Source organism: Ursus americanus, chromosome 23 (genome assembly GCF_024610735.1).
Source record: "Ursus americanus isolate L20-20 chromosome 23, mUrsAme1.1.p, whole genome shotgun sequence".
Taxonomy (NCBI): Eukaryota; Metazoa; Chordata; class Mammalia; order Carnivora; family Ursidae; genus Ursus; species Ursus americanus.
In genome coordinates, this window is record NC_142149.1 from 41,035,158 (window position 1) to 41,046,213 (window position 11,056).

Here is an 11,056-nt window from a genome sequence, read left to right on the forward strand (position 1 = left end):
AGGAATGCCTGCCCTGCCCACCTCACAGGGATGCCGTGCTGACTGAATGAGATGTCTATAAAGTGAGTGCCCAAAAGGTTTTGATGAGCTCATGCGATGCGGTGACGGTCCCTAAGGGGCAATGATAAGGACCAGGGTTGTCCAGGAAGCTTTTGGGATGGGCTCCAGGCAGACCTTCCCTGGCCCATTCCACAAACCTTGGCTGTCTGCTTTCCTTTCAGAATTCTGGGCAAGGAGCATGGATAGTCTGTTCCAAACACAGCTGGACTTTTCCCAATGTGTTTTCTAAGCCTTCCTTCTTCTGCCCCTCCAAATCCTGAGAAAATGACGGTGGACAACTATGACAGGGAGAGAGAGAGAGAGAGAGAGAGAGGAAGGCTGAGAGAGAGGCAGGGGTGTAGAGGGAGAGAGAGACAATAGAGGGCTGCCAAGGACGAAGGCAGGAAGAGGGGAGCATCTGGTTAATACCGTGCTACTGTGAGCTCGCACGGATCCTTTCAAAGTTCTGTCCGATAACCCTCTCGGACAGTGAGATGAGACCGGGTGCGGGCTCCACAATCTCACCCCTTTTATATTCCCTACGTTTCCAGATGCTGCACACCACCTTGCACCTGTTTCCGGGTCTTTCTCTGGATTTGGATCCTATCCAGGCCAAACCCTGGCTGTGGTCGGGAGCTTCGGTGCAGGCAGGATGCTGACGATGCCTTGAGCCCCCTCAGGACAGCAATTACCTGTACAGCGTTTTCTTCCAAGCCTTTTTCTGTAACAAGATTCCATCCAGCTTCACTCCCCAGAGGCAACTTGTGTTGCCAGTTTCTTGCTATACTTATAGAGAGAAAACTGATTTTCTTTAAATATTTGTTCAACACTTTATTTAAAGAGGTTAGGTACTGCAAAGAAGAAGGATGAACAGAGGACCACGCTCCTCTCTTGTTCTCAGCAATGCAGCCCTGGTGGACAATTGCATGCCCCAGTCTTTAAAACAAAAGCTGTACATAGGCAGGACCGACTTTCAGCTGAAGGCAGTTAACCTCGGAGGTCACAGCCCATACCTGCAACTTACCAAAATTGTCCTCCTTTCAAACAAATACGGAGATTCCCTAAAAGCCACGCGGGCAGCAAAATTCTCTTCTATCTTATTCCAATTCGTGATGATGCTTTAGGGTCACGTGTGTTCTGGCCCTTTAGCCCAAGTTTGGCTGGCCCACTCCTACATCTGGTTCTCATGGTAGCTATTATGAAATTCTCACTCTTGCTGCCCTCCGAGGGAGGTGGTCATTCTTTCTTTTTTTTTTTTTTAATTTTATTTTTTTAAGTTATCTTTACAACCAACATGGGGCTTGAACTCACGACCCCGAGATCAAGAGTCACATGCTCTTCTGACTGAGTCAGTCAGGTGCCCTGGGAGGTGGTCATTCTTGTTGGCAATTGCCGTTTTGCTTTCACTCTTTGTATCTGGGGTGAGGGAACAGGGCAATGTAAATGAAGGACATACTGTTGAGCCGATGTACGCTGCGTCCCAGTAATCTGATTGCAGCTGAAGTTGGAAGCCTGGTAATGTCAGGCTTAATTATTTGGACTGACCATCCCAGTAAAAAAAAAAGGCTTCTGGGTGGCTCAGTCGGTTAAGCATCTGCCTTCGGCTCAGGTCATGATCCCAGGGTCCTGGGCTCGAGCCCCACGTTGGGCTTCCTACTCAGTGAGGAGCCTGCTTCTCCCTCTGCCTCCCTCTCCTCTCTCTCTGTTTCTCATGAATAAATAAATAAAACCTTTAAAAAATTTTTAAATATAGAAAAAAATATCTTTTTTGGGGGAAGAATTTATTTATTTATTTAACAGAGAGAGAGATAGTCAGCGAGAGAGGGAACACAAGCAGGGGGAGTGGGAGAGGAAGAAGCAGGCTCCCAGCGGAGAAGCCCGATGTGGGGCTCGATCCCAGAACGCCGGGATCACGCCCTGAGCCGAAGGCAGACGCCCAACCATTGTGCCACCCAGGCGCCCCTAGAAAAAAATATCTTAAAAGCTCCAAAGAGTTGATAAAATACCAAGGAATCAACAGGCCAACGTGGACGAGAAAACCAAAGCATAGAAACCTATTTTCCCTGAAAAAGCATCTGTCAATCCTAGCAAATCTGAACTTTCATTTTGAACACTTGGGAAAATGAGCAGGCTAGAAACCCATGCTCAGTCCCTGCACAAGGTGGGGAGTCTAGTAGAACATCCTCCCCTCAATATCCTGCGATCCCAAGGGACTCCTGCACGCTCCAGAGAACCTCGGACCTGGAACTCTGTTTTAGGTAGCTCAGGTCTGGTGGTGCCCCTAGTGTCTGCCAGAAGTCAGCACAATCCTCTCCAGAGGCAAGCCCGTTCGTATTCAGATTGTTCCTATATATGTGGAACAACCTAATAAATTAATATGTAATAAATCATAATTTGTTCAAGTGCAGATATTTACATGTAATAAGAAATGATGTAAAGGGACAAAAAAGACTTTAAAGACTCCAAATAGAAATTCTTTTTTTAAAAAATTATTTATTTATTTTTAAAGATTTTATTTATTTATTTATTTATTTATTTATTTTAAAGATTTTATTTTTATTTATTTGAAGAGACAGAGACAGCCAGCGAGAGAGGGAACACAAGCAGGGGGAGTGGGAGAGGAAGAAGCAGGCTCCCAGCGGAGGAGCCTGATGTGGGGCTTGATCCCAGGACTCCGGGATCACGCCCTGAGCCGAAGGCAGACGCTTAACGACTGCGCCACCCAGGCGCCCCTAAAGATTTTATTTATTAGAGAGGGAGAGCGTGAGCGAGAGAGACAACACAAGCACGGGCAGAGGGAGAGGGAGAAGCAGACTCCCCTGCTGAGCAGGGAGCCCGACATTGGGCCTGAGCCCAGGACCCGGGGATCATGACCTGAGCCGAAGGCAGATGCTTAACCAACTGAGCCACCCAGGGCCCCCCCCCGCAATACAAATTCTCTTTTTGTTTTTAAGATTTTATTTATTTATTTGTCAGAGAGAGAGAGCACAAGCAGGGGGAGCATCAGGGAGAGGGAGAAGCAGGCTCCCTGCTGAGCAAGGAACCCGATGTGGAGCTCGATCCCAGGACCCTGGGATCATGACCTGAGCCAAAGGCAGATGCTTAACCCACTGAGCCACCGAGGCATCCCTACAAATACTTAAAATTAAAAAAATAATCGTAACTGCAATTAAAATTCAACTCATTAATTTATTATTTTTTTAAGATTTTATTTATTTATTTGACAGAGAGAGAGACAGCCAGCGAGAGAGGGAACACAAGCAGGGGGAATGGGAGAGGAAGAAGCAGGCTCCCAGCAGAGAAGCCTGATGTGGGGCTCGATCCCAGAACGCCGGGATCACGCCCTGAGCCGAAGGCAGACGCTTAACCGCTGCGCCACCCAGGCGCCCCTCAACTCATTAATTTAAAAGCAGCTGAGATGCAGTAGAACAGAGAACAGGCAAAGTGGATGATAATAGTGAGAAATTACCCAGTGTGCAGCATGGAGAAACAAAAAGAGGAGAAGGGTGGAGAAGATAGTAGATACAGCGGCTAGAGCCGTAGCATATGTTTAATTAGCATCCCAGAGAAACAGAAAAGAAAAATAGGGCAGAGACAAATATTTGAGAAGAGAAATGGCTGAGAGCTTTACAGAAGTTTACAGATTCAAGAGGCCAGTGAATCACAAGCATGAACGTCCTGTCTAAACCAGCCGCCATATGAGAGAAGAGGGAGGGATATAGCTCCGAATTGAGTTTCAGCCCCAGTGGGCTTAAACGTTCCATAAAACAGTCAATTAGGAGAAAGAGTGCTAAGCCTCCCATTACGAAGCAAGGCTTTAGAGCTTCGTGGCTTTGGTGCTTGAAATTCTCTGCTCCCTTTGGCTCCCTTCCCTCTTCCGGTGCCTCAACCTCTCTCCCCAAACCAGGCCCTGGTATTCTACCAGTTCCCCGCAAAGGCCCTTTCTCTCTTGACCTCAAGGAAAGGAAGGAGGCCCAAGGCAGAAACAGAAAAAAGCACAGAAGAATAAGAACCAGAGAGAAATCAGAGGAAGGGAGATGAGACTTACAGGCATTATGACTTGGGAGATGGGCCAGACTGGCTTGGGGGGTCACCCTGGAGGCAACAAGTAGAAGATGGGGATTGATGATGACGTAGGAGTTGCTAACCAGAATTCTGCTTCCCTTCCCTTTCCTCCTCTCCCTCAGGCTTTCCTCTGATTCTCTGCCTCCAGGACCCTACCTTTGACAGTATCATGTCGGGAGGACCTGAGCTCCCATATCCATCTCTATTTCCTAACAAACAGCAACATCAACAGTCAGGCTGCAGAGGTCGGAGAAGGGAAAACCATATCCCCTTGAAAACTGGAGAATACCAGAACACCGAATCCCTGGAGTTGGTCTTCCCGCACGCTACTGAAGTTTGGTTGCTATTTGTCACCTGTTAAGCCAGCCCGATCCAGGGAAAGCTACTTGACTTTTCCTGCCCCCAGTTCTCACTCCTCGCTGCAAATCCCGATCCTGGAGTGTCCTGATAGCCAGGCTATGAAGCATGGAAAAGCCATGGGAGAGTCCCTCCAGAGAAGGGAGGAGAAGCTCCCGACAGATGATTCATATATTGTTTGCATCCCAAACACACTTTCACCTCCAAGGGGCAGAACTGGGACACCAATTCTCAGCACTCGTTGACTTGCCATTCTCCCCAGGGTCTGCTGAGCTTTAATGGGACCTCTCCGAAAGCCTAGTGGTGGGAATGGACCCGCTCAGACACATAGATGTAAAGAGACCTACTTAATGAACACCTGATTATACCTTAGAGCAGCATAGTCAGATGAGTGTGCAGATGTGCACACAGATTTGTGTAGAGCTGGGATAGAAAGACTTTGAGACAAGATTAAGAAGATTCCAGTATTCAATTTTTGTCCAACATCTTAGCGAGGCTAAGGCAGGGGTAGCCGCTACTCTCCAAGCTTCGCGATCCTGCCCCAGGATGACAAGAAGAAAGATCCTGGAAAGTCGGCCAAAAAAGGCAAAGACCCAGTGAACAAATCTGGTGGTAAGGCCAGAGAGAAGAAGTGGTCTAAAGTCATAGTTCAGGACAAGCTCGATAACCTGGTCTCCTTGGACAAAGCGACATTTGGCAAACTCTGTAAGGAAGTTCCCAACTACGAGCTTGTAACTCCAGCTGTTTTCTCTGAGAGACTGAAGATTCCAGGTTCCCTGGCCAGGGCAGCTCTTCAGGAGCTCCTCAGTAAAGGACTTATCAAACCAGTTTTAGAGCACAGAGCTCAGGTCATTTACACCAGAAACACCAAGGGTAGAGATACCCAGCTGCTGGTGACGATGCATGAGCAGATCCCACCAAGCGTATATTTTCGAAAATAAAACTATTAAGTCAAAGAAGGAGGAGGAGAAAAGGAAGAAGAAGGAGGAGGAGGAGAATGAGAATAAGGGAAAGAAGAAGAAAAGGAAGGGGAATGGGGAAGAAGGAGGAGGAGGAGAAGAAGAAGAAGGAGAAGAAGAAGAAGGAGAAGAAGAAGAAGAAGAAGAAGAAGAAGAAGAAGAAGAAGAAGAAGAAGAAGAAGAAGAAGAAGAAGAAGAAGAAGAAGAAGAAGGAGATCGAGGAGGAGGAGAAGAAGGAGAAGAGGAGGAAAAGGCGGCAGGGCAGGGCGGGGGGCGGGGACGAGAAGGAAGAGAAGAAGATTCCAGTGTCCATCTTCAGGGAAGTTTTCCCTTAAGACAATGAAAATGTCTCCTCACTCATTTTTATTGCATTTCCTTTTGTCCTAGTGAGGTGTGGGGTGGCTGCTCCCTTCCCAAGCTACTTGGTGATTTAATTTCTTTCTCAGAGGTTTCAGCCCCAATTCCCAGGACTTTCCTTATTGTCTTTCCTTCCCTGGAGACTGCCTAGCAATGGAACTCTTGTATCTTGAGGGAGTGGGGTGGAAGGTAATATCCGCCACTTACCAAATGCAAACACAAAGACAGGGCAAGAAGCAGAAGCCAGGGTCTCCAGGTGTGCTACCCTCACGACCTCCAGGCCTGAAGATGGGCCCTGTCCTCAGCAGCTCACAGAAGACACTGTCAGCCTGTGATAAACCTTGCAAGGCCAGCCTGGCTAAGATACCCCTGAACACCCCATACCCGATGGTTCGAGAACGCTGTGAGTCTAGCGTGCCTATGGTAGCCAGAGAAACCCACCGTACGGTCCGCAAACATGTATGCATGCCTTCTCTGTCCTAAATGCCTTCTCCATGCACCGACTACCCCGTGGCCATCAGGAAGAATGGGCCAGACCCACAGGAGCCACGATATAAGAAATGGAAACGGCGAGGTGTTCTATAGTGTGCAACTTCTGAGATTTCAAAGAAAGAATATGCACTTTAAATATGTTTGGACACCCATAGAACGTCTCTGAATGGAGACAAATGAAAATGCCTTATAGTATTGCATGCAAGGAGAGCAAAGTGGCTGAGGACAGGGTGGGAAGGAGACATCCTTTTGGCGGTGTTCTCTTTTGAGCCCTTTCATTGTCGTTCCCTATGTCTGTATTGCCTATGGAAGATGGCAATCAAAAGCAGACCCCTACCCCTTAAGGAGCTGGGTGGGGCAGACCTGCAAACAATTGCAATCCACTTTGCTCATTGTTATCCCTGAGACCAGACAGTGAGAAGGGAGTCTAGGACAGAGGACATCCAAGTTGGCTTGGGGGTGTCGGGGAATTTGGAATCATCATCGCAGTGAATGCTGGAACCTCTTTCAGCTCAGCCTTGCCAGGGCCTAAAGAGCACAGTGAGAAAGGACCCGCCGTAGAGCTGCGAGAGCCTGCAGAGGCCAGAACGCCAACTGCCGAGCTCGGGCCAAGCTAAGGAGCTGAGATTTTATCGTAATGGGAAATGGGCGGCTGTTACGGAATTTTCAGCAGGGGAGTGACCTATGCGATTTGCTGTTTAGAGAGACAACTCTGGCAGGAGCCTGGAAGGGTAGATTAAGAGGGGCAAGGAGAGGCCAGGAGACTGGCTAAGAGGTTAATGCGAGAATCCAGGTGAGGGAAGGCAGATGGATGACGGGGCGAAGGCAGCAGAGGGAGCGCGGATGGCGGGGGCAAAGCTGAGACGTGCAGCGGGTCTACAGGAGACCAGGTACAGATCCGGCTCTGCAGCCCTTGGTTTGCTCGCTCTGATATCTTCTGCACATTCAGGGCCCCAAACACCCCTGGCAGCTGGCAGGATGGGTCTGGAGGGGCGACTTCCTCGCCTGCCTGCCTGCCTCCTGGCCCCAGGCTCCCGCGCCTTGGCAAATTGGGGCAGAGGACTGAGAACAGAAGATTCTCCCGTGCCATTCAAACTCCTAGGTCTCTCTTATTTATTCCTCGCTCTCTCCCGATTCAAGTCCTCTCATTATTTCGAGCTGTACAGCTTGCTGCTTCCTTGGCTGGGCTCTCCCGCCCCCGTCCACGAAGTGTCAATCAAGCCCTCAGATAAGCAACTCAGCTTCACATCTTCGGCGGCTCTGCCCCAGGACACGAGCGGCGAATGCTGACACACAGCAGCGCGGTCTAGGGCTGCTGGCTCTTTCTTTAATAGTCTTCCAATCCAAAATGGGTGTTAAGATGGAATTTGAGGGGATCGCTTCTCTCTGCCTGCCCCTGTCAGGACAGCCACAAGGATGGGCAACCCTGAGAAAGACGGGAAGCCTTCAGAAGTCAATTTCCTTTTCATTTCAAGGTTGGGCCGGGGCCAGTGCTTTCGGAGGAGCTGTTTGAAATTCTTCACGAGAAGCCGAGTGCTTGAGTCCAGGAATCCAGGGCAGGCTTGTGAAGTAGGGGTGGGGAAATGGAATTGTCATTTTATTTCTGAAGGGATATTATATTAAACAAAGGAGAGGTGGGATACAGAGCCCGCTTTTGTAGCCTCCCTGGAGAACCGAACAATAAGAAATGGTCCGGGGAGGGGGGCGGGGCAGCAGGAAGAACTGAGGTTAGAACAAAGAGAGAACTTTCCCCAGCCCTGGAACCTGTGATGGGGGAGATCTGAGGAATCCGCTTCCCCAGGGGATTCCTCCTTCCCCTTTTACAAATTGTGAATGGAAGCTCGGTTTTGATAGAATATGGAAAGCTAATGAACATTAAGCTCAATTTCTGTGCCAAATTCTCTTTAGATCTCTGATAGCACGCACGCACAGAACTTGTGGTTGTGATCCGAGTGTGTCTATTTGTGTTCTGTTCTTTTTCTCAGGATGATTTCATACATACACACATTTCTACGTAGCCCACAGTCCACAGCTTGTCACTTTGAATCGCTGCATAGTATCTCGTGTCAACGTGCCAGAATTTGCTCAGCCATTCCCTGTGGCTGGGTTGTTTCCAGTGTTCTATATTGCAAGAGCATGGCTATGAATGTCTTCACACAAATGTCTCTCTCTTCCCTTGGATATTTCCTGGGGGTAGAGTTCCCTAAGTCAGATTGCTAGGTCAGAAGGCGTGAACCAGTCTACCGTGGGTGAACACTGCCCGGCTCTCTCCAGAAGGCCCAGACCCTCTGAGTGGCCTCCCTGTTCTCTCTCTTTCCCCACAGCACTGACAACATCAGGTTTTATCATTTTTATTTATTTTTGCTCATTTAATAGGCACATAATCGTACCTTGAAGTTATTTAATTCCCATTTCTTTCCCTGCTGGTGAGGCCGGGCACATTTCCATGTGAGGATTTATTGTCTGCTTTTCCTTGTATGTAAACTCTTCATCTTCTCTGACATCTTATCAAGAGGAATCTGGGGGCTGACCTTACCTATTTCTAGCAAGCCTTTGCATATTTAAATAGTACACTTTCCCTACTAGGTCTACCATTCTTTGCCTCCAAGGGAACTGTCCAGTTGGGAGGCAGATGCTCTCCTGTCTATGTGGGTTAGGGATGAGGTGGAGTTGAGATCACTTCTGGATTCTAGAGTGTTTTTTTTCCCGGAAGAAAAAAAAAACCCAGTCATATGGTACACCTTCTCTGGGCCCCCATTTTCTTAGTAAAGGAGGGGCTGGGCCGAGAAGATAGCTAGTTGGCCAGGCTACTCGGGGGTGCCCTTTGCTGGGGGTGGACCACTTCGCCAAAGCTGGGCAGCCACCTGGGATCACACGGACTTCCTGATTCAGTATTTTTTCCCCACTCGCTGTATGGCCATGAAAGAAACAGCAAACTATTGAAATTAGAATCATCGGTACGAGTTCTGACGAATCCCCAGTACGGCTTGGTGGTTAAAGGAGCAGGATCTGGAGCAGATGACCCCAGGTTCACATCTCAGTGCCTGTGTTTATAAAAGCCTTAATGTCTCTGTCTGTAAAGAGGTGTTTCAGGGGCGCCTGGGTGGCTCAGTCGGTTAAGCGGTTAAGCATCTGCCTATGGCTCAGGTCATGATCCCAGGACCCAATACCCATCCGGCCTCCTGCTCAGAGGGCAGCCTGTTTCTCTCCCTCTGCTCTTCCCCCCAGCTCCTGCTCTCTCTCTCAAATAAATAAAATAAAAAATCTTTAAAAAAAGGGGGGGTGTTTCAGTTATGGTTGTATAAAACACTACCCCAAAATTTCGTGGCTAAGACAACAACTGTTTCTATTGTATCTCACAATTCTGTGGATCAGGAATTCAGATTACACACTAATGCTCCATGTGGCATTAGTCGGGTCACTCAGCCGTCTTGAGCTGGTGGCTGGGCTGGGGATCCAAGATGGCTTCACTCTCTGTCCGGCTATCCATGCAGTCTCAGGGCCTCCCCACACGGTCTTTCCCACAGGGTGGTTGGACCTCTAACATGGTGGCTCAGGGCTCCAATAGGGAGCGCTCCGGGACCGGAAAAAGAAGCTCTCAGTGTCTTAAGGCCTGGGCCAGAAAGCATCAGTGTCACTTCCACCATATTCTATTGGTCATGCAGTCAAAGAGCCCGTGATGGCAGGAGTGACAAAGAGCTGGGGCCATCTTTAATGTGCCCAAAGTGGGGATAAACATATGTCCTCCTAGGGCTGCGGGGATTAAACGAGGTGACGCGTACAGAGGCCGATTCACCGTGAAGCTAACAGAACTTCAACCAGAGGGCTCCTTAATTGGACAGTCTCTTCTAGTCCTAGCACCTAATTTTAGATTCATAAATTTTCTTTTTCTTTTTTTTTTTTTAAAGATTTTATTTATTTATTTGACAGAGATAGAGACAGCCAGCAAGAGAGGGAACACAAGCAGGGGGAGTGGGAGAGGAAGAGCAGGCTCCCAGCAGAGGAGCCTGATGTGGGGCTCGATCCCATAATGCCGGGATCACGCCCTGAGCCGAAGGCAGGCGCTTAACCGCTGTGCCACCCAGGCGCCCCTAGATTCATACATTTTATTTTCCTTTCCTTAAAGAAGACCCCCAAACTGTCTAAGAACCAGGCCTTACAGATCCTAGCTCTGTCCTGAGTGCGTGTAGTGATGCTTGCTCAGTACATGGCCTGGCACAGAGGGCATGCTCACTACCAGGCGACCCTCCCTGCCCCGGGCTGGTGCCTGGTGCCCCCTCTGTGCCTCAGGAGAAGGCTCCTCCTCTCACTCCGGCCTTTCCATTCTTTCGTGATAATTTCTTCTCTTTTGTAAAAAATGGAAGTAAAACACGCTGAGAATAATTTCATAATCACAAAACTGCCCTCCCGATTGTTCCCTGCGTCTCCCCCCATGACCTCGCCACCCGCCAGGGAGGTGGGCCTTACCCTGGGCAGAGTGCCAACTTCTTAGCTCGGGCCCTTTAGAATCTCCAAAGGAAATCAGGCTGAAGGGAGGGAAGCCAGCAGGGGGAGGCAGCATTCCCGGTGCCCAGCTTGGTCTAGGAGGCATTGAAATTCCAGGGCCGAAGTCCCGAGACAAAGATCATAATGAGACAGGAAGGTGGCATAGGAAGGAGCCATTTGCATGACAATAATTGAGCCAAGAATAGAAAGCTAGAGGGATACAAGGGTGAGGCTGGCAGCTGAGCTGGGCTAAACCTCAGAAATCAGACTACCCAGTTCTGCTCTGCAGGGGAGGAGGGGGG

At 49.1% G+C, this 11,056-nt stretch overlaps 1 pseudogene; it reads left to right on the forward strand.

The window, feature by feature from the left end:
• The first annotated feature begins 4,961 nt into the window (after positions 1-4,961).
• Positions 4,962-5,780, forward strand: LOC123777141 (small ribosomal subunit protein eS25 pseudogene; annotated as a pseudogene).
• The last annotated feature ends 5,276 nt before the right edge of the window (positions 5,781-11,056 follow it).